This window comes from Heterodontus francisci, chromosome 35 (genome assembly GCF_036365525.1).
Source record: "Heterodontus francisci isolate sHetFra1 chromosome 35, sHetFra1.hap1, whole genome shotgun sequence".
NCBI lineage: Eukaryota > Metazoa > Chordata > Chondrichthyes > Heterodontiformes > Heterodontidae > Heterodontus > Heterodontus francisci.
In genome coordinates this window covers 30,122,806-30,142,556 of record NC_090405.1, presented here as the reverse complement: position 1 = coordinate 30,142,556, position 19,751 = coordinate 30,122,806, and the positions used below count along the sequence as shown (strand labels likewise).

Sequence of the window (19,751 nt, the reverse complement as noted above, 5' to 3'; positions counted from 1 at the left end):
TCAGTACCAGACAGAGATGGTGAACAGCTCCTAGAGTGGGCCTCCAGAAACAACCTCACCCTGATACACAGCCCCAAGCAACAGGGAACGTTCCATTCAGCCAGATGGGGTTGGAAATACTCACCTGACCTGTGCTGGGTCAGTTCACTTGCAACCAGCACAGTGCCTAGTCCTGGACAACTTCCCACATATTTAACACGGGCCATTGCTCATTTACATTGGCCTTTGCCTTCCAGTCATCAACAGTGCAAGGAAGATGCGATGGAACTTCCGTAAAGCTGATTCGCAAAAATACAGCGAGACCTTGGACTGCATCATTGTAACTATACCTATGCATAATATATCTGTGGAAGAATTATATAAGTGCTTTTGTGGTGCCATTCACAAAGCAGCTTGCACAGCCATCCCTCATGGCCACCATCTACATCTCATGCTTTGATACAGAGAGCGCAGGACTCTTAAAGGAATATGAATCATCTGGTGACTCTGATACAGCAGACCACCTCATCGAGTCTCTCAATGCTGCACGCCACGCCAGATGGGAGGAAACAACAGCAGAGCTCAATTTCACTTATTTCAGTCGGAAGTGCTGGAGCCTGATTCGCTGCCTTGGAGTAGCCCAAAAACCACCTGTCGCCCATCAGTCACTCCAAACCAAGTTGCTAGTCATCTGCTCCATGTAGCGAGGACACCGTCGGGAAAGAAAACAAAATGCATCATCTGCAATGAGCTGTAAAAAACAATGCCATCACCATGCAGAACATGGCAGTCCTTATCCCTTCAAGATCACAGAACTGGAGAAAGCATAAAGGGGCCTGAAATGTGGCAAAACAGCGGCATATGACATCATTTGTACCAGAATTCTTGAAACAACTTGACCCCCGTGCTTGTGTCCGGCTGACTCAGTCAGACACAAGAATCATCAGCTCAAACTCACTCCCGAAGGTAAGGCGTATGGCAAAAATCATTGCCATTCCAAAACTCAGAAAAGATTTCACACTGGCAGCCAGCTATGATTTCACTACTCTCTGTGTGCTTTAAAATCTTTGAGCATCTTATCTTGCAACACATATCCCCAAAATTAGAGACCATTATTGCGGTCAAGTGAGGAGGGGTCGAAGGGCTTCCCTCTTTTCCCTCTCTTTGTTTGACCACAACAGGTTGAATTCTTTCTTAAAGTGTACATACTGGCCATTTCAGTAAGTATTTAATTACTTGCTTGCTTTGATCATAACCAGAACCAATCGGACTGGTTTTCTTGAGTTAACAAAGAAAGAGGTTAACTTTATTGTACCTAAATCAAACTAATAAAATAATAAACAATGCACCAACTTTCACACTCACACACACTAGAAGTCTGCACACACACAAATATGTTACAGAATGGGAAAAAGTAGATTGGTTGAGTTAGAGTCCAAAGAAAAAGGTATACAGTCTGTGAAGTTTGGTGATTCGGCTGGCTTCTAGCTGAATTCAGTGGTCCTGAGGCTTTTTGTTCGAAGAGGTAGTTGACTGGTTTGGTGAGTCTCTTGGAGATAGCAATGCGGCTGATTTCCTCCAACAGGGTTTCTGATTGTAGCCGTAGTAGGCAAAGGTGGTCAGTCAACAAGCAGGATTTGAAAGCTTTCAAGCTGGAATGGAGAGGGAGAGAGAGGGACCCCCACTTAGAGTCTGCTCATGCTAGAGTCTAGTTGCTTCTCCTTTGCTGCGGAGAAAACACCAGCTTCAAACCCACAGTTGGGGATGGACTTGTCACATGACATTCACTCAGTCATTCAAACATAGAATTAGCAGTATTTAAAAAGAACAAGTAGTTCCTTTTAACTTCCTGGGTCTCGGTTCTTGCTGGGAAATTCAGACATTTTGTTTCCCTCCTCACAAGCATTGCAGTGTAGGATATAATGTTGCAAACTAGGTGACCAACCTAATCTTTAAAAAAAAGTTCAGATCGCTAGTCAGTGGATTAAAGAAAATTAACATTCAACGAAGCCATTGGCGTACATCCTCCCCACCACGCAAAATTAAATGTGACAACAGGAACATTTCATTAGGGGGCCAAAAAATGTTTTTTAAAAATTGTGCATACACACTCATAAGTCTCACTGTCATGGCCATACTCTAGTTTTTTTAAAATCCAGGTTTAGGCACAAGCACGACTGGGGAACCCCCGCTACTCTAACTGGGCTCGATCAGCTTGTGCTCCAGCATACACTGAATTTCCTTGTGTATTTCCACAATATCTTCCTTTTCCAGTTTCCCTAATCAATGAACTCAACCCTGGATTCAAAGCTGTTCATAACTTTGTGAAGATCATCCAGTGCTTTTTGTGCAAGGTTTTTCCTGTGCTCCACCAGGCCAACAGCTTACTTTGCAGAACACTTTGCAAATCAATTGTCACCTAATGAAACGGTGACTTCATTTGTGTGAATTAGCTGTGTTGGCATAAATGCAAGTAGGCAAAATCGCACTATAACATCATAACACACTGCCAGGCAAAGATTTAAGCCTGCCTTGAAGTGCTTCATAGTCATTTTCTACTTTAACCCAGTGCTGGATTTTTTTTCCTTTCAGCTTGAGACCACCTATCAGTTTTGTCCTGCACCTCTTCCTGTTGTTCCTGCTCATCCAGCCTGGCCCACAATTCCTCCGCAGTTACGATACTTGACTTGCAGTCACCATCACAATCACCACCCTGCAAATCTGCCACAAAAATCTTTTTGGTCTTAGGGCTACCTTTGGCTTGTGAACTTTTCTGTGTCTCCCTTCAGAATTTAAATCTTTAATTTCTAGGTCTTCAGTCTGAATTTCCTCCCAAACCTGAGTCAGTTTCCTGGGACCTAGGCAATATGGATTTTGATTAATGGGAGGGGTCTCTCCATTGTTTAGGGTTAGTGTTGTGCACCCTGATTTGTCGCTGCAGATCCCTTTAAACGTTGGTAGGTTATCTGTCTGTTTTGCATTTAAATAGGAGAGTATGGTGACTAATTTCACTAATATTTCAGGGTTAGCTAACTGGACGGTAGGGGGTTCGATTTGGGAATCCTCCAGGCCTCCCTCTAACTTCTCGTCAGTGTCCCTATTGCCCTCCTCTTTCCTGACTGCCTGACTGACTTGTGCTTGTTTGTCCCGATCCCGGCTGTGATACCGTTTTAACAGATTGATGTGGCACAGCCTTTGCTTTTTCGTATGATCTGGGGTGTCAATTATACAATTCATCTGGCTAATTCTCTTTATTACTCTTTATGGGCCACTGAACCAGGCTTTCAATAGTTCTCCCTGTATTGGTAATAACACTAATGCATGGTCTCCGGGCTGAAATGTCCTGGCCTTGGCATGTTTATCCGCTTGCCTTTTCATAGCTGTCTGGGAAGTTTTTAGGTGTTCCTGAGCCACCGCACAGCCTCTCGTGAGCCGTTCTCGGAACAGGGAGATGTAGTCTAACAGAGAGGATTCATCCCTGAGTCCCCAAATCCTCTCCTTGATTAGTTTTAGAGGACCTCTCACCTCGTGTCCATAAACTAATTCAAAGGGACTAAAGCCGGTGGACTCTGGTAGCAAACAGAAGAAATCCCAGCCCTTTGTCCCAGTCATGGGGTTACTCGTAGCAGTATGCCCTGATCATTGTCTTTAGGGACTAGAGGTCCCACTCCAAAGCCCCTTGTGACTGTGGGTGGGAGGCTGAGGACTTTAGCTGGGTTATGCCCAGATTACCCACGACTTTTTGAAAAATACTGGACGTTACATTTGTGCCCTGATCTGACTGGATCTCAGCAGGCAGCCCATATCGGGTGAGGAATTGGGTTAGCCCTCCAACGCTACTTGGCTGAGATAGTTCTTAAAGAGATAGCTTCTAGAAATCGAGTAGCCACATCCATTATGTTGAGAGGATATTGGTAGCCCCCTTTTGTTTTCGGCAGGGGCCCCACACAATCTACCAGCACTCTGCTGAACGGTTCTCCAAAGGCCGGTATGGGAATTAGGGCTGCAGGTTTTCTCATAGGTTGAGGCTTCCCCACAGCTTGGCACTTTTTTTATTGTTTCAAGGAATGTGGGTGTCACTGGCTAGGCCAGCATTTATTTCCCATCGCTAATTGCCCTTGAGAAGGTGATGGTGAGCTGCCTTCTTGAATCGCTGCAGTCCGTGTGGGGTAGGAACACCCACAGTGTCATTAGGAAGGGAGTTCCAGGATTCGACCCAGCCACAGTGAAGAAACGGCGATATAGTTCCAAGTCAGGATGGTGTGTGGCTTGGAGGGGAATTTGCAGGTGGTGATATTCCCATGCATCTATTGCCCTTGTCCTTCTAGATGGTAGAGATCGTGGGTTTGGAAGGTGCTGTCTAAGGAGCCTTGGTGCATTGCTGCAGTGCATCTTGTAGATGGCACACACTTCTGCCACTGTGCGTCGGTGGTGGAGGGAGAGAATTTTGTGGATGGGGTGCCAATCAAGCGGGCTGCTTTGTCTTGGATATGTCGAGCTTCTTGAACGTTGTCGGAGCTGCACCCGTCCAGGCAAGTGGAGAGTATTCCATCACACTCCTGACATGTGCCTTGTAGATGGTGGACAGGCTTTGGGGAGTCAGGAGGTGAGTTACTCGCTGCAGGATTTCGAGCCTCTGACCTGCTCTTGCAGCCATTTATTTGTATGGCTACTCCAGTTCAGTTTCTGGTCAATGGTAATTCCCAGGATGTTGATTGTGAGGGATTCAGCGATTGTATTGCCATTGAATGTCAAGGGGAGATGGTTAGATTCTCTCGTGTTGGAGATGGTCATTGCCTGGCACTTGTGTGGCGCGAATGTTACTTGCTACTTATCAGCCCAAGCCTGGATATTCTCCAGGTCTTCTTGTATTTCTCCACGGACTGCTTCAGTATCTGAGGAGTCGCAAATGGTGCTGAACATTGTGCAATCATCAGCGAGCATCCCCACTTCTGTCCTTATGATGGAGGGAAGGTCATTGATGAAGCAGCTGAAGATGGTTGGGCCTAGGGACACTGCCTTGAGGAACCCCTGCAGTGATGTCCTGGAGCTGAGATGATTGACCTTCAACAACCACAACCATCTTCCTTTGCGCTAGGTACGACTCTAGCTAGCGGAGAGTTTTCCCCCTGATTCCCATTGACTCCAGTTTTGCTAGGGCTCCTTGATGCCATGCTTGGTCAAATGCTGCCTTGATGTCAAGGGAAGTCACTCTCACCTCACCTCCTGAGTTCAGCTCATTTGTCCCTGTTTGAACCAAGGCTGTAATGAGGTCAGGAGCTGAGTGGTCCTGCCGGAACCCAAACTGAGCATCACTGAGCAGGTTATTGCTAAGCAAGTGTCGCTTGATAGCACTGTCGACAACACCTTCCATCACATTCCTGATGATCAAGAGTAGACTGATAGGGCTTTAATTGGCTGGGTTGGATTTGTCCTGCTTTTTGTGTACAGGTGATACTTGGGCAATTATCCACATTGCCAGGTAGATGCCTGTGTTGGAGCTGAACTGGAACACGTTGGCTCGGGGCACGGCTAGTTCTGGAGCACAGGTCTTCAGTATTATTGCCAGAATGTTGTCAGGGTAGTCGTTTCTTGATATCCCATGGAGTGAATTGAATTGGCTGAAGACCGGCATCCATGATGCTCGGAACTTCAGGAGGAGGCCAAGATTGATCATCCACTCGGCACTTCTGGCTGAAGATTGTTGCAAATGCTTAAGCCTTATCTTTTGCACTGAAGTGCTGGGCTTCCCATTATTGAGGATGGGGATATTTGTGGGGCCACTTCCTCCAGTTAGTTTTTTAATTGTCCACCACCATTCACGACTGGACGTGGCAGGACTGCAGAGCTTAGATATGATCCGTTGGTTGTGGGATCACTTAGCTCTGTCTATCGCATGCTGCTTACACTGTTTGGCATGCAGGTAGTCCTGGGTTGTAGCTTCACCAGGTTGACACCTCATTTTATGTAATGCCTGGTGCTGCTCCTGGCATGCCCTCCTGCACTCTTCATTGAATCAGCATTGATCCCCCGGCTTAATGGTAATGGTAGAATGGGGTATATGCCAGGCCATGAGGTTACACATTGTGGTTGAGTAAATTCTGCTGCTGCTGATGGCCCACAGCGCCTCATGGTTGCCCAGTTTTGCATTGCTAGATCTATTTGAAATCTATCTAATTTAGCATGGTGGTAGTGCCACACAACACGACGGAGGGTATCCTCAATGTGAAGACGGGACTTTGTCTCCACCAGGTCTATGCGGTGGTCACTCTAATATTGTCATGGACAGATGCATCTGCGGCAGGCAGATTTGTGAGGATGAGGTCAAGTATTTTCTTCCCTCACCACCTACTGCAGACTCAGTCTAGCAGCTGGGCCAGTAGTGGTGCTACTGAGCCAATCTTGGTGAAGGGCATTGAAGTCCCCCACCCAGAGTACATTCTGCACCCTTGCCACCCTCGGTGCTTCCTCCAAGTGGTGTTCAACATGGAGGAGTACTGATTCATCAGATGAGGGGGGTGGGGGGGGGGGGGGGTGGCGGTAGGTGATAATCAGTAGGAGGTTTCCATGCCCATGTTTGACCTGATCTCCCACCTTTGTCACCAGCCCCCAGATGTTAGTAAAGAGGACTTTGCAGGGTTGACACGGCTGGGTTTGCTGTTGTCGTTTTTGGTGCCTAGGTCAATGTCGGGTGGTCCGTCTGGTTTCATTTCTTATTGACGCTGTAGCGGTTTAGTACAGCTGAGTGGCTTGCTAGACCATTTCATAGGACAGTTAAGAGTCAACCACATTGTTGTGGGTCTGGAGTCACATGTAGGCCAGACCTGGTTAGGACAGCAGGTTTCCTTCCCTAAAGAGCATTAGTGAACCAGATGGGTTTTTATGACAATCAATAATGGTATCATGGCCATCATCAGCTTTTAATTCCAGACTTATTAATTGAATTCAAATTCCACCTTCTGTTGTGGTGGGATTCGAACCCGTGACCCCAGAGCACTGCCTTGGGTCTCTGGATTACTCGTCCAGTGACAATACCACTATGCCACCATCTCCCCGGTCTTACAGAACTCCACCACATCCTAGTGGAATTGTGGCCAGTGAAAATGCTATCTGATGCAGGCTTGGGTTTTTCTGATACCGATATGTCAAGCCATTTGAATCTCATGGGCTATTCCCAATATTTCTGTACGGTACCTCGGCGGCACCACTGCCTGGTCCACTCTTCGTCTTCAGGTCTGTGAGGAGATCTCCATTTCCTCATCAGCACCTCATCCTTTAAAAAGAAGCACTATGGAACTCCCTCTGCTTCAGCTTCAGTTTGGATAGTCTGTGCTAACTTTTTTAACCCTGGGTCGCCTTGCTGAGCCTCAATCAAGGAAGACCTGTTTAACCCATTGTCTGGGTCCTCTAACTTCCCAAAGAAGGTTTCAGATAACCAAACAGTAGGATCATCTGTCTGCAGTGCTGGTTCAGTGTCCTCTGACAGACCTTGTTTGACCATGAACTGGGTCACCACACATTCAGGAAAAATGCTTAGGGACCTTTTCCTGCAATTGCTCTGTCTCCTTGACCTCTTTTGGTCTCTCTAAAACCACAGGGGAAGCTACCACCTTCACCCCCGCAAGATCATTACCCAGGAGCAGGCTGATCCCGTCCACAGATAAACTAGGGACAATCCCCATGGTTACTGGTCCTGAAACAAGGTTGCACTCCAGGCGCACCTGGTATAATGGTATGGGCATATACTTTTCCCCGATACCGTTTACTAACACTCTAGCATTCAATGCACTCTCTGGGGGAGAGCAGAAGGGATTGGTTGGCCCCTGTATCCCTAGTATGACTATGGGCTTGCTCGCCTCACTCGAGGGATATGGGTCACTTTTCCTCTGGATACAAAATCCTGGGAACTTTCAGGGATTTTGTTCAGTTTTTCCACAATCTCAGTGGTAGGTTTACTGCGTTTTACTGCAGCAGTTAATCTGCTGTCCTTTCCATCAGGGCCCCTTTGCCTGCACTGGTCTGGTGTACCCTGATTAACCTTATGGGGTTGCCCCGTAACTTCCAGAAGTCAGCTTGAAGGTGACTTGCCTTGTTACAATGGAAATATACAGGCTTCCGGACGTCACTCCTGTTCTCAGTCCCTTCTTTTTTGGCTTGAGGAGGGCCCCTGTGTTTCCAGCTCTCCCTGCTCATTCATGGCTGTTCGTCCTCCAATGACTCTCCCGCCTCCTATCCTTTACAGGTTTTTGGAGGTGACTAGGGAAGGATTTCCCTTGAGGTATGGGCTTGTGAATTAATGTATAATCATCAGCCAGGATTGCTGTCTGCCTAGCTCTTGGGAGCTTTTGTTTCTCCACGTGGTTTCTTATGGAAAGGGAAAACGAGTTTTGGAGCTCCTCGAGGAGGATCACTTCTCGGAGGTTTTCATAGGTGCACTCTGTCTTGAGTGCCCATATCCATTGGTCGAATACGAGTTGCTTAATCCTTTCAAACTCGATGTAAGTTTTTTCCGGCTGCTTTTGGTGAGTTCGGAACTTTTGGCGAGACAGCTCTGGTACTAGCTCATATGCACTCAGGATAGCATTTTTAGTTATCTCATAATCTGATGAACCCTTATCAGGCACCAGCTATCTACTGGCCGCTTCAACTGTTTTGCAAGCATTTCAAAACAGATAAAAAATGCTTCCACATCCACCTCATTGAACTTTGGTATCAACTGGGAGGGGGTAACTCTCTCACTGGCGGTGCCTTCACCAGGTACATTGGGTTATTCCCTATTCAGTTCGAGCTGCCTTAACTCCCTTTGGAAATCTCTTTCTTTTTCCCTTTCCTTCCTTTCTTTTTCTCTTTCCTAGAATTCTCTCTCCTCTTTCTCTGGAAAGCTCTTTCTTTTTCCCTTTTGTGGAAAGCTCTTTCTTTCTCCCTTCCTGAAACTCACTCTGCTCTTTCTCCTTCTGGAATTCTAATTCTAGTCTGTTACTTTGTCTGTTTCAGATTCTATGCCTATCTACAGTTCTTCAGTGTCAATTTTAAAATGGTTGGCCACAAGTTTTAGGATTTCAGGCTTCCTAGCTTTTGGACAGATAGTAATCTCTATCTGCCTAGCTACATTCCTCAACTCTTCAACGGCTAGGGCTTTTAACCTGGTCCAAGTTACTTCACTCTGTTCTAGGAAGATACTGGCCTTAGATGTGGACATTTTAGTACTCTAGCACTGAAAACCACAAGACAACCTGTATTGAAATTTTTAAATTGTTGTGAGGGATCAATTTGGTTTCCCGCTTCCAATTTCCCGTTTGTCTTTGGGTTTGATCCCAGATGTGAGCCCCCAAATTTCTGTTGCGGTCAGGTGAGGAGGGGTCAAAGGGCTTCCCTCTTTTCCCTTGTTTGACCACAACAGCTTTAATTCTTTCTTAAACTGGATGTACTGGCCAATTCAGTAGGTGTTTGATTACTTACTTGCTATGATCATAAAAAGAACCAATCAGACAGGTTTTCTTGAGTTAACAAAGAAAGAGGTTAACTTTATTGTACCTAAACTGAACTAATAAAATAATAAACAGTGCGCCAACTTTCACTCTCACACACACAAATATATTACAGAGTGAGGAAGGGTAGATTGATTGAGTTAGAGGCCATAAAAAAGGTATACAGTCCTGTGGAATTTGGTGATCTGGCTGGCTTCTAGCTAAATTCAGTGGTTATGAGGCTTTTTGTTTGAAGAGGTAGATGACTGGTTTAGTGAGTCTCTTGGAGATAGCAATGCGAATGATTTCCTCCAACATGATTTCTGATTGTAGCCAGAGTATACAAAGGTGGTCAGTCAACAAGCAGGATTTGAAAGTTTTCAAGCTGGAATGGAGAGAGAGAGGGACCCCCACATAGGGTCTGCTCATGTCTGAGTTCAGTTGCTTCGCCTTTGCTGCAGAGAAACCACCAGCTTAAAACCCACAGATGGGAACGGGCTTGGCACATGACAGTCACTCAGTCATTCAAACATGGCAGTCAGCAGTATTTCTCAGCTTGCTGAAAAGAGCAAACAGTTCCTTTAAACTTCCTGGGTCTTGGTTCTTGCTTAGAAATGCAGGCATTTCATCTCCCTCCTCACAAGCATTGCAGTGTAGGATACAGTGTTGCAAACTAGGTGATCATCCTAAGCTTTTCTTTTTTAAATGTCTTAAAAAAAAATCAGATCTCCAGTCAGTGGATTAAAGAAAATTATCATTCAACAAAGCCATTGTTACGAGCCCTTCTTAATATTTAAGTATTTTTTTGAGGACTCGTGTATTTTAGAGCTGGACATTGGTTTATTTTGGAAAAACTGAAGAGACTCCATGGATGGGTTTTTACCAGGGTCACTGAGAGGTCTGGCTTTGAAAACAAACAGTTACTGGAAGGCAACTGTTTTCAAATAATTATCCAGCAGAGGTTGTTTTTGACTTGTAGAGATGTTTACAAAGAAGTGACATGTCAATATTTATAGCGGTCAGGAGGCTTGACTTCTGGAATGTTTTTAGTTTCACTTTGAATTGTTACAAAAGGCCATTGGGGATGAACAGTGGTTGAAAAGGAGTTAAACAGTCATCTTGCCAAGAAGAACAATCTACCCCAACTCAGTCTGTTCCAGTTCTTTGATAAAAAAAACTGCCAGTTTTCCATTTGTTGAGAAGCTGAGAAGCAAATGTAAGAAGCAGACTAAACTGCTGCCGCATTTCTGCTGTAAGGCCTATGTCTAAAGCCTCTGTTGCTGCATTTCCTGGAATCCTACTCAAACTGATCTTCAACGTCACCTGAAAAGTGATCTTCTAGGAAGATCCCAGTGACAGCTGTCTGATGCCAAACCAAAACAAAGGACATCTTTCCGTTTCCATTTCTTCACTTCCTTCTTCAAGAATTAGCAAGTATTTAACCCAAGTGTTTTTTGTACTTTTTTTTGTAATAGAGCTCTAAAATGCCAAGTCCTTTATTTTTCCGGTTAACCTGTGTGTGTGTGTGCGCATGTGTGTGTGTGCGCGTGTGTGTGCCCGCATGTGTATGTGTGAGGAGCTGAGGTGAAAAGGGAACTTTGATATTTCAATCTATGAATTTATGTTTTACTTCATTACTGGTTAAGACTTGTTTTATAATAAACAGATAATTTTGTTGTTTATTAAAGGAACCTGGTTGGTGTGTTTTATTCTGGGAAAAATAGAGTATATGATTGACCTTATCGGTAACTGGGAAAATTTAAATATACGTTGTGACCTGTGGAGAAGTTGAACTAGAATAAACAGTGCACTCCTCCCGCCTCAGTCTTAACATCATCCATAATGTTGATCACGCTGGTTTCCATAAGGGGCATAGTACATGTGATCAAGTTCTGGTACTCACCACCTACCAGAAAATGGCTTCCAAAAGAAACTGAAGACAGCCATAGTGCTACTGGACCTCACAGCTGCCTATATACAGTGTGACACATGGGCCTGCTCCTAAAGCTGTCCAGAGTGCTTCCAACCTGTGTCAGGACAGTTGTAGAAACATTCCTTCGCAACAGACGATTTAGAGTTCACCTTAGAGAAGGGAGAAGTGAAAGGAGAAGACTGGCCAACGGACTACCACAAGGCTCAGTGCTAGTGCCAACGCTGTTTAACATATATATAAATGATCTGCCAACAACCACGTCTCGCAAGTTCATCTATGCTGATGACATGTGTTGTGCCACCCAAGCTCCATCCTTCTGCACCCTGGACCAGATCCTTAACGAAGACGTTACAAAGTCGACGGACTACTGCAGCACAGTGAATCCCTCTAAAACCCGATCCAATGCATTTCACCTCCACAATGTCAGTGCCAAAAAAGAATTGCATATCTACATGGATGGTCAGAGATTGAAGCATGATCCCAACCCAACATACTTGGGAGTGACTCTGCGTAGGACTTTGCCCTTCCAAGAGCTTCGGAAGAAAACAGCTGCAAAGGTCAAAACCAGAAACAACCTATTAACCAAACTTGCTGGATCTACGTGGGGCGCCGCAGCCACAACACTCCGGACCTCAGCGCTTGCCCTATCATACTCAGCAGCAGAGTACTGTGCACTTGTCTGGCATAGGTCATCACACACACACATCTTATTGATACTCAACAGAATGCAGCAATGCGCATCATAACTGGAACCTTCCACTCAACATCCTTCCCCTGGATTCCTGTCCTTGCAAACATCACTCCCCCACGCATCCGCTGACGAATGAAAACCCACAAGCTGGTTGAAACTATCTGTGCTGCATCTCACTTACCGCTCCATAACGACATGTTCAATCCACCTACTGCCTGCCTTCTATCCCGGTGCCCCATATGGAGAAACTGTCCTGAGCAAGGTCTACCAGCAGACATCCTTTGGATCAAGGAATGGGAAATGCAGGAAGTCACTAACAAGTTCCTTGTGACAAACCCCATCTGTCGAAGTGCAGGCTTTGAACTACCATGGAGAGAGTGGTCCTTGCTAAACAAGTTCAGGACAAGCAGAGCCCCTGCGCAGCCATCCTCCACCGCTGGGGCCTCAGTACAGTTCCCTTATGCATTTGTGGAGAGACACTAACAATGCTGCACATTACCGAGGAGTGTGCCCTCTACAGACTGTGCCAGACTAATCACCTTAAACTCAGCAAATGAGAAGGCTTTTGCTTGACTCTGGGGGTTTGCATTCACTAAATAAATAAATATCTCCTGCTTGCCTGATATGTAATTTTTTGACAGTTTTTTTTTTCAAATATATTTCAGTGTCTCTTTCCATTCTTTGAGGTGTTCCAGAAACTCAGCGCATCATTCCAGTCACAGAATGGTTTATTGGAATTACTACTGAGCATTTCATTCACATTTCATAGTCTCTAAACTGAGCCTTCAGAAAGGAGAATTTCAACTTGAGCCCATATGTACAGAAAATGCTCGATGTGGAATTACTCCTCAGGTAAAGGTAGTCTCTGTTCAGCGAAATAAACCTTATTAAGCGTACGTATGTATGTATGAAGTCTGTATGACACTGCAGTTTTTCTGAGGTTTGTGTTAAATTATTCATAGCATAATATTTCTGCGTTTTAGCAGATTATGTTAGACAGCAGAAAATGAGGACTATACCGGATACTCCAGCTATTGTCTTTTTCCCATCTCTTCTTCCTGAGGTTCTATCCAAAACAATGACATGTTTATAACACACTCTTAATTTACCCTCTGTGTAGATACAGACAAGATTCATGGGGCACCCAATATTGTGCAGTATCCCCCTGCCTACATTCGCAGCGCCATGATTTAAAAAATCTCATCCTTGTTTTCAAACCCCTCCCTATTTCTGCAACCTCCTCTAGTACTGCAATGCTCCAAGATATCTGTGCTTCTCCAATTCTGGCCTCCTGAGTATCCTCGATATTCATCACTCCACCATTGGCGGCGTGCCTTCAGCTATCTAGGCCCTAAGCTCTAGAATTTTCTTCCTATACTTCTCCTCTCTACCTCTGTCTCCTCCTTTAAGACACTCCTTAAAACCTACCTCTTTTAATCAGATTTTTGGTTACTTATTCTGATATCTCCTTGTGCAGCTCCTGTTAAAAGCACGATATAAATGCAAGATGTTGTTGCCTGACTGGGTTACTTCGCTTGTGATGAGAGAGAGACACAAACAACTCAGTGATTTATGTATCATTGATTCTCCTCCAGTAGTTTGCATCATTTAGGAACCCTTTTGAAAATGAATCCATTACAATGGCTTATCATAAACTTTTGTATCCTCTTTTTCTATCCATTTTGATTTTTTTTTTACAGTGTTAACCTTATACAGTTGTGTGCTGATGAAGTCACTAAGGTTCTTGGCCTGGAGAACTGATTTAGCTGGATGGTGTCAATAAGCTGAATGAATAAAATCAAGTTAAATCTGGTGATGATTCATTTTAATTGAGCCATTGGCATTTTCAAATTCAGTGACATCTGCAAATTTAACTCCTTCCCCATCCTTCCCCATCATATCATTAGCACTCATCCAATAAATAAAAATGGACAGAAGACAAATTTTAATTGAGAGAAAAGCTCATAATTTCCAATTTATATTTCTTTGTGAATGCTTTCTGGCCCTATAATCTTGATCCCAATTCTTTGTAGTGGATGGCATATTTGCCTCTTTGAAATTAATTTAATCCAAGATAACATTTTGATTTAACCTTAGAAAAGGTGTGGGACAGGCTGTAACAGAATAATTAAATCAAATTTACAGCCACACGAGAAAAAGACTTGTACTTATATAACACCTTTCGTGACCTCAGGACATCCCAAAGCTCTTTACAGCCAATGACGTACTTTTGAAGTGTAGTCACTGTTGTAATGTCTCAGCTCTCTCAGTAGAGCTCTGAAGTCCTATATTGCCTGATTAATCTGTGATCAGCTTGCATGTAAAGGCCATTTTGAAGGAAGAAGCTACGCTGTCAGAAATATCCTGAAACATCCTGAATTATTAATAATAAATAAATAGAGAGAAGGGCTCTGCAATGCATGTCTCAATCTGTATTTTGTGTCACAAGTTACAGGCAGTTAGTGATAGAATTGTACAGAACAGAAGGAGACCATTCAGCCCATCAAACCTGTACTGGGTCTCTGAAAGAACTATCCACTCAGTGCCAGAGTCCTGCCCTTTCCCCATACCATTTCAATTTTGAGTTTTTCAAGTATTCATTCACTTCCATTTTTAAAGCAATTCTAGCTCTGCTTTCCCCACTGTTTCTGGTCAGACATTCTAAAATGTTTCGCTCAATCTCTCTCTCCTTTTTTAAAAATTCATTCATGAGATGTGAGCATCACTGGCAAGGCCAGCATTTGCTGCCTATCTCTTGAGCCTTCTCAAACCATTGCAGTCCATTGGGTGTAGATACACCCACTGTGCTGTTTGGAAGAGCGTTTCATGTTTTTGACCCAGTGACAGTGAAGGAATGGCGATATAGTTCCAAGTCAGGATGGTGTGTGACTTGGAGGGGAACCTGCAGATGGTGGTGTTCCCATGTGTCTGCTGCCCTTATCCTTCTAGGTGTAAGAGGTTTGGAAGATGCTGTTGAAGGAGAGTTGGCCAGTTGCTGCAGTACATCTTGTAGATGGTAAACACTGCTGCCACTGTATGCTGGTGGTGGAGGAAGTTAATTCTTAAGGTTGTGAATGGGGTACCAATCAAGTGGGCTGCTTTGTTCTGGATGGTGTCGAGCTTCTTGAATGATGTTGGAGCTGCACATTCTTGACTTGCGCCTTGTAGATGGTGGACAGTCTTTGGGGATTCAGGAGATGCGTTACTCGTCACAAAATTCTCAGCTTATGGTCTATTTAAGTTTCTGGTCAATGTTAACCTTCAAGATGTTGATGGTAGGGGATTCAGCAATGATAATTCCATTGAACGTCAAGGGGAGATGGTTAGATTCTCTCCTGTTTGAGATGGCCATTGCCTGGCACTTGTGTGGCGTGAATGTTACTTTGGTGATGATCTTCGCAACAATCCTTATCTAATTAATGCATCAAGAAAGACACCAGTTTACCAAACTGTTCCCAACTCACTCTAATAGTACACAATGAGATATTTAATCATAGAATCATAAAGCATAGAATAAGGCTATTCAGCCCATCATACCTATGTCGTCTCTTTGAAAGAGCTATCCAGTTAGACCCATTTCCCTGTTCTTTCCCTATAATCTGTCAATGCCATGATTAACTCATCAGGCTTGTTATATGCTATGAATGGCCATTCGTGTTAGCAATGAAAAAAGGGTGCAGATTGTCATCTGGTTCAGTTTAGTGTTTAGATTGTACTAAACAAACTCTAAGTTATATCGCTCAAGATTGTTGGTTGAGAAATCATCAGGACCAGGGAAACCTTAAACACCATGAAAGCTTAGGGTTTAATACAGTTCTGAAAGTGTTGTGGGCAATCAAACAAACATATGAGAGCTGTGGCAATGTCTCTGCTCCAAAAGTAAAGACTTTTGTTCATATGAGCAGAATATACATGTATTATCTTTTTTTAAAACTGTAATCATTTATAACTTTCTGTAGTTCCAGTCACTGAAAACTGAGGGTGTAATAACGCAATGAAATGAGATCCACAGTGGACCTGATGTTACCACATCAGCTCAGTAGTGGTATGAGGGCCTGAAATCCACACAAGTAACTGACAGGTTGCATTTAGGGTTGCCAACTCTTGTCGTTCTGCAGTCTCCAGGAATCAAAGATTAATCACCAGGACACTGCAATAAACAGCCCGGGAGGAAAATTACAGAGGTGGTTAAAAAAAGTGTTCTTTGAACACGTTTGTTTATTAGTTCGAAACATATTGGAAATGGGGATAAAAAGGCTGTTTGACTGGGTGGGGTGGTTGGAAGTCAGAGGTCATGTGATGAAACCCCCAAAAATGCGTCCAACTGGAGTTGGCAACCTTAGTTACATTAGTTGATCGAACATGTATACAAGTTTTAAAATTAAGTGGCACTGCACAGCTGTAACAAAATAGCTTCTCTGAAAAGAAGTGCTTCTCAGAGGCAAGCTGTTCAAGTAAAAGCATAGAGGGAGGGGGTGGCATTATTAGTAATAATAACAGCTTTGAGGAGGGATGATATGCTAAATGAATCATCAAACGAGGCCATTTGAATGGAGCTCAAATAAAAAAGGGGCAGCCACACTACGAGTAGTGTACTATAGACCCCCAAATAGTGAGAAGGAGATAGAAGAACAAATATGTAGGCACATTTCTGCGTGCAAAAACTATAGAACAATAATAGTCAGGGATTTCAACTATCCCAATATCAACTGGGATACAAACAGTGTGAAGGGCACAGAGGGCACAAAATTCTTGAACTGCATTCAAGAGAACTTTTTAAAGCTGGCACATAACAAGCCCAATGAGAGGGGGCACAATTCCAGATTTAATCTTTGGTAATGAAGCTGTGCAAGTGGATGAAGTAACAGTGGGTGATCATTTTGGAGATAGTGACCATAATCATCTTCTTCTTTGGCTTCCTTGTCTTGAGAGACAATGGGTAAACGCCTGGAGGTGGTCAGTGGTTTGTGAGGCAGCGCCTGGAGTGGCTATAAAAGCCATAATACAGTTAGCATAATCATGGAAAAGGACAAAAATAAAACAGGAGTAAAAGTGCTAAATTGGGGGAAGGCAAATTTTACGAAACTGAGAGGTGACCTGGCAAAAGTAGACTGGATACAGCTATGTAAGGAAAATCAGTGGGAAACCAGTGGAGGCATTCAAAATCGATATACAGGCACAGTGTAGGCATGTCCCCACAAAGATAAAGGATGGTACTGCCAAATCTGGAGCCCCCTGGTTATCTAGAAGCTGACAGGGTAAGTTAAAGCATAAAAAGAAAGCTTTTAATGATCACAAAAAACATAATACTTTAGAAAGCCTAGAGGAGTATAGAAAGTGCAGGGGTGCAGTAAAAAAGGACATTAGAAAAACAAAGAGTACATGAAAAAAATATTGGCTGGTAAAATCAAGGAAAACCCGAAGATGTTTTATCAGTACATTAAGAGCGATAGGATAAGTAAGGCAAGGATAGGGCCTATTAGAGACGTACAAGGGAACTTATGCGTGGATGTAGAAGATGTGGGCAGGGTTCTTAATGAGTTTTATGTCTCTGTCTTCACAAAGGAGAGGGTTGATACAGACAGTTAAAGAGGAGGAGTGTGATATATGAGATACGATAAGCATAATGAGGGAGGAAGTACCAGAGGGTCTGACATCCTTGAAAGTGGATAAATCGCCAGGGCTGGATGAATTGCATCGCAGGTTGTTAAAGGAAATCAGGGAGGAAATAGCAGGTGCTCTGAGGATCATCTTCAAATCCTGACTGGATACAGGCGAGGTACCGGATGATTGGAGGTCTGCGAACATTGTACCATTGTTTAAAAAGGGTGCGAGGCATAGGCCAAATAATTATAGGCCAATCAGTCTAACCTCGGTAGTGGGTAAATTATTAGAATCAATTCTGAGGGACAAGATAAACTGCCACTTAGAAAGGCACGGATTAGTCAGGGATAGTCAGCACGGATTTGTTAAGAGAAGGTCATATCTTATTAGATTGAGTTTTTTGAGGATGTAACAAGGAGGATTGATGAGGGTAGTGCAGTGGATATGGTCTACATGGATTTTAGTAAGGCATTTGACAAGGTCCCACATAGAAACATAAAAAAATAAAAGCAGGAGTATGGCAGATTGGTCAGTAAAATGAAAGCCCATGGGATACAGGGGAACATGGCAGGTTGGATCCAAAATTGGCTTAGTGACAGAAAACAAAGGGTAGTAATTGATTGATGTTTTGCGAATGAAAAGCATTTTCCAGTGGCGTTCCACAGGGCTCAGTGTTGGGTCCCTTGCTGTTTGTGGTATATATTAATGATTTGGACTTAATTGTGGGAGGCATGCTTGGCAAATTTGCTGATGACACAAAATTTGGCCATGTAGTTGATTGTGAAGAGGATAGCTGTAGACTCCAGAATGACATCAATGGTTTGGTTGAGTGGGTGGAAAAGTGGCAAATGTAATTCAATCCAGAAAAGTGTGAGGTAATGCATTTGGGGAGGGCAAACAAAGTGAGGAAATACACAATAAATGGGAGGATATTGAGAGGGGTGGAAGAAGTGAGAGACCTTGGAGTGCATGTCCACAGACCCCTGAGGGTGGCAGGACAGATAGATAAAGTGGTGAAGAAAGCAGATGGAATGCTTTCCGTTATTGACTGAGGTATAGAATACAAAAGCAGGGATGTAATGCTGGAACTGTATAAAATGCTGGTTAGGCCACAGCTGGAGTATTGCATACAGTTCTGGTCTGCACATTACAGGAAGGACATAATTGCTCTGGGGAGAGTACAGAGAGGATTTACAAGAATGTTGCGAGGCTTGAAAGTTGCAGCTGTGGGGATAGGCTAGGGTTGTTTTCCTTAGAGGAGGCTGAGGGGTGACTTAATTAACAAAATTATGAGGGACCTAGATAGAGTGGACAGGAAGGACCTGTTTTCCCTAGCGGAGAGGTCAATTACCAGGGGGCACAGATTTAAGGTGATTGGTAGAAGGATTAAAGGGGACATGAGGAAAAACCTTTTCACCCTGAGGGTGGTGGGTGGCTGGAATTCACTGCCAGGAATGGTGGTGAAGGCAGAAACCCTCAATTCTTTTAAAAGGTACCTGCACATGCACCTGAAGTGCTGCAACCTGCAAGGCTATGGACCAAGTGCTGGAAGGTGGGATTAGATTGGGCGGCTAGTTTTTTCGGCCAGCATGGACATGATGGGCTGAATGGCCTTCTTCTGTGCCGTAATCTTTCTATGGCAGTTCTCATCCTCGTGTTCAAATTGCTCCATACCTCTGTCATTTCCTCCAGTTCTATGACCCTTGGAGAACTCTGCATTCCTCTATTTCTGACCTCCTGAACATTCCCGATTTTTATCCCCTCCCATTTTTGGTCATGCCTTCAGCTGCCTAGGCCCTAAACGCTGAAATTTCCTCAAACTTTTCCACCTCTCTCTCCTTCTTTAAGACTCTCCTGAAAACCTGCCTCTTCCCTATCCTAATATCTCCTTACATGGCTCAATGTCGATTGCTTTCTGATAACACTCCTGTGAAGCACCCTGGGGCATTTTATTATGTCAAGGTGCTATATAAATGCAAGTGCTTCCTCTCGTTTCTCTTAAAATTCCCAGGGTTTCACTGACTTATGCGCTCATTTTTCACACACAAGTTGCACTCCAGGCCAAGCAATGTTTTCC

General features: G+C 44.0%; 2 protein-coding genes across 2 annotated transcripts in view; one reads left to right on the top strand and one right to left on the bottom strand.

Moving 5' to 3' along the window:
- LOC137350468 (uncharacterized) overlaps nt 1-12,626 on the bottom strand; it is a 42,255-nt gene extending 29,629 nt beyond the window's left edge. The window contains exon 1 of the mRNA XM_068015111.1: nt 12,252-12,626. The gene's annotated coding sequence lies outside the window, so the exon portion shown is untranslated. The remainder of the gene's footprint in view (nt 1-12,251) is intronic.
- Nucleotides 1-19,751, top strand: part of LOC137350578 (nuclear receptor ROR-alpha A) — a 1,041,882-nt gene that overhangs the window by 404,571 nt on the left and 617,560 nt on the right. The window lies entirely within an intron of this gene.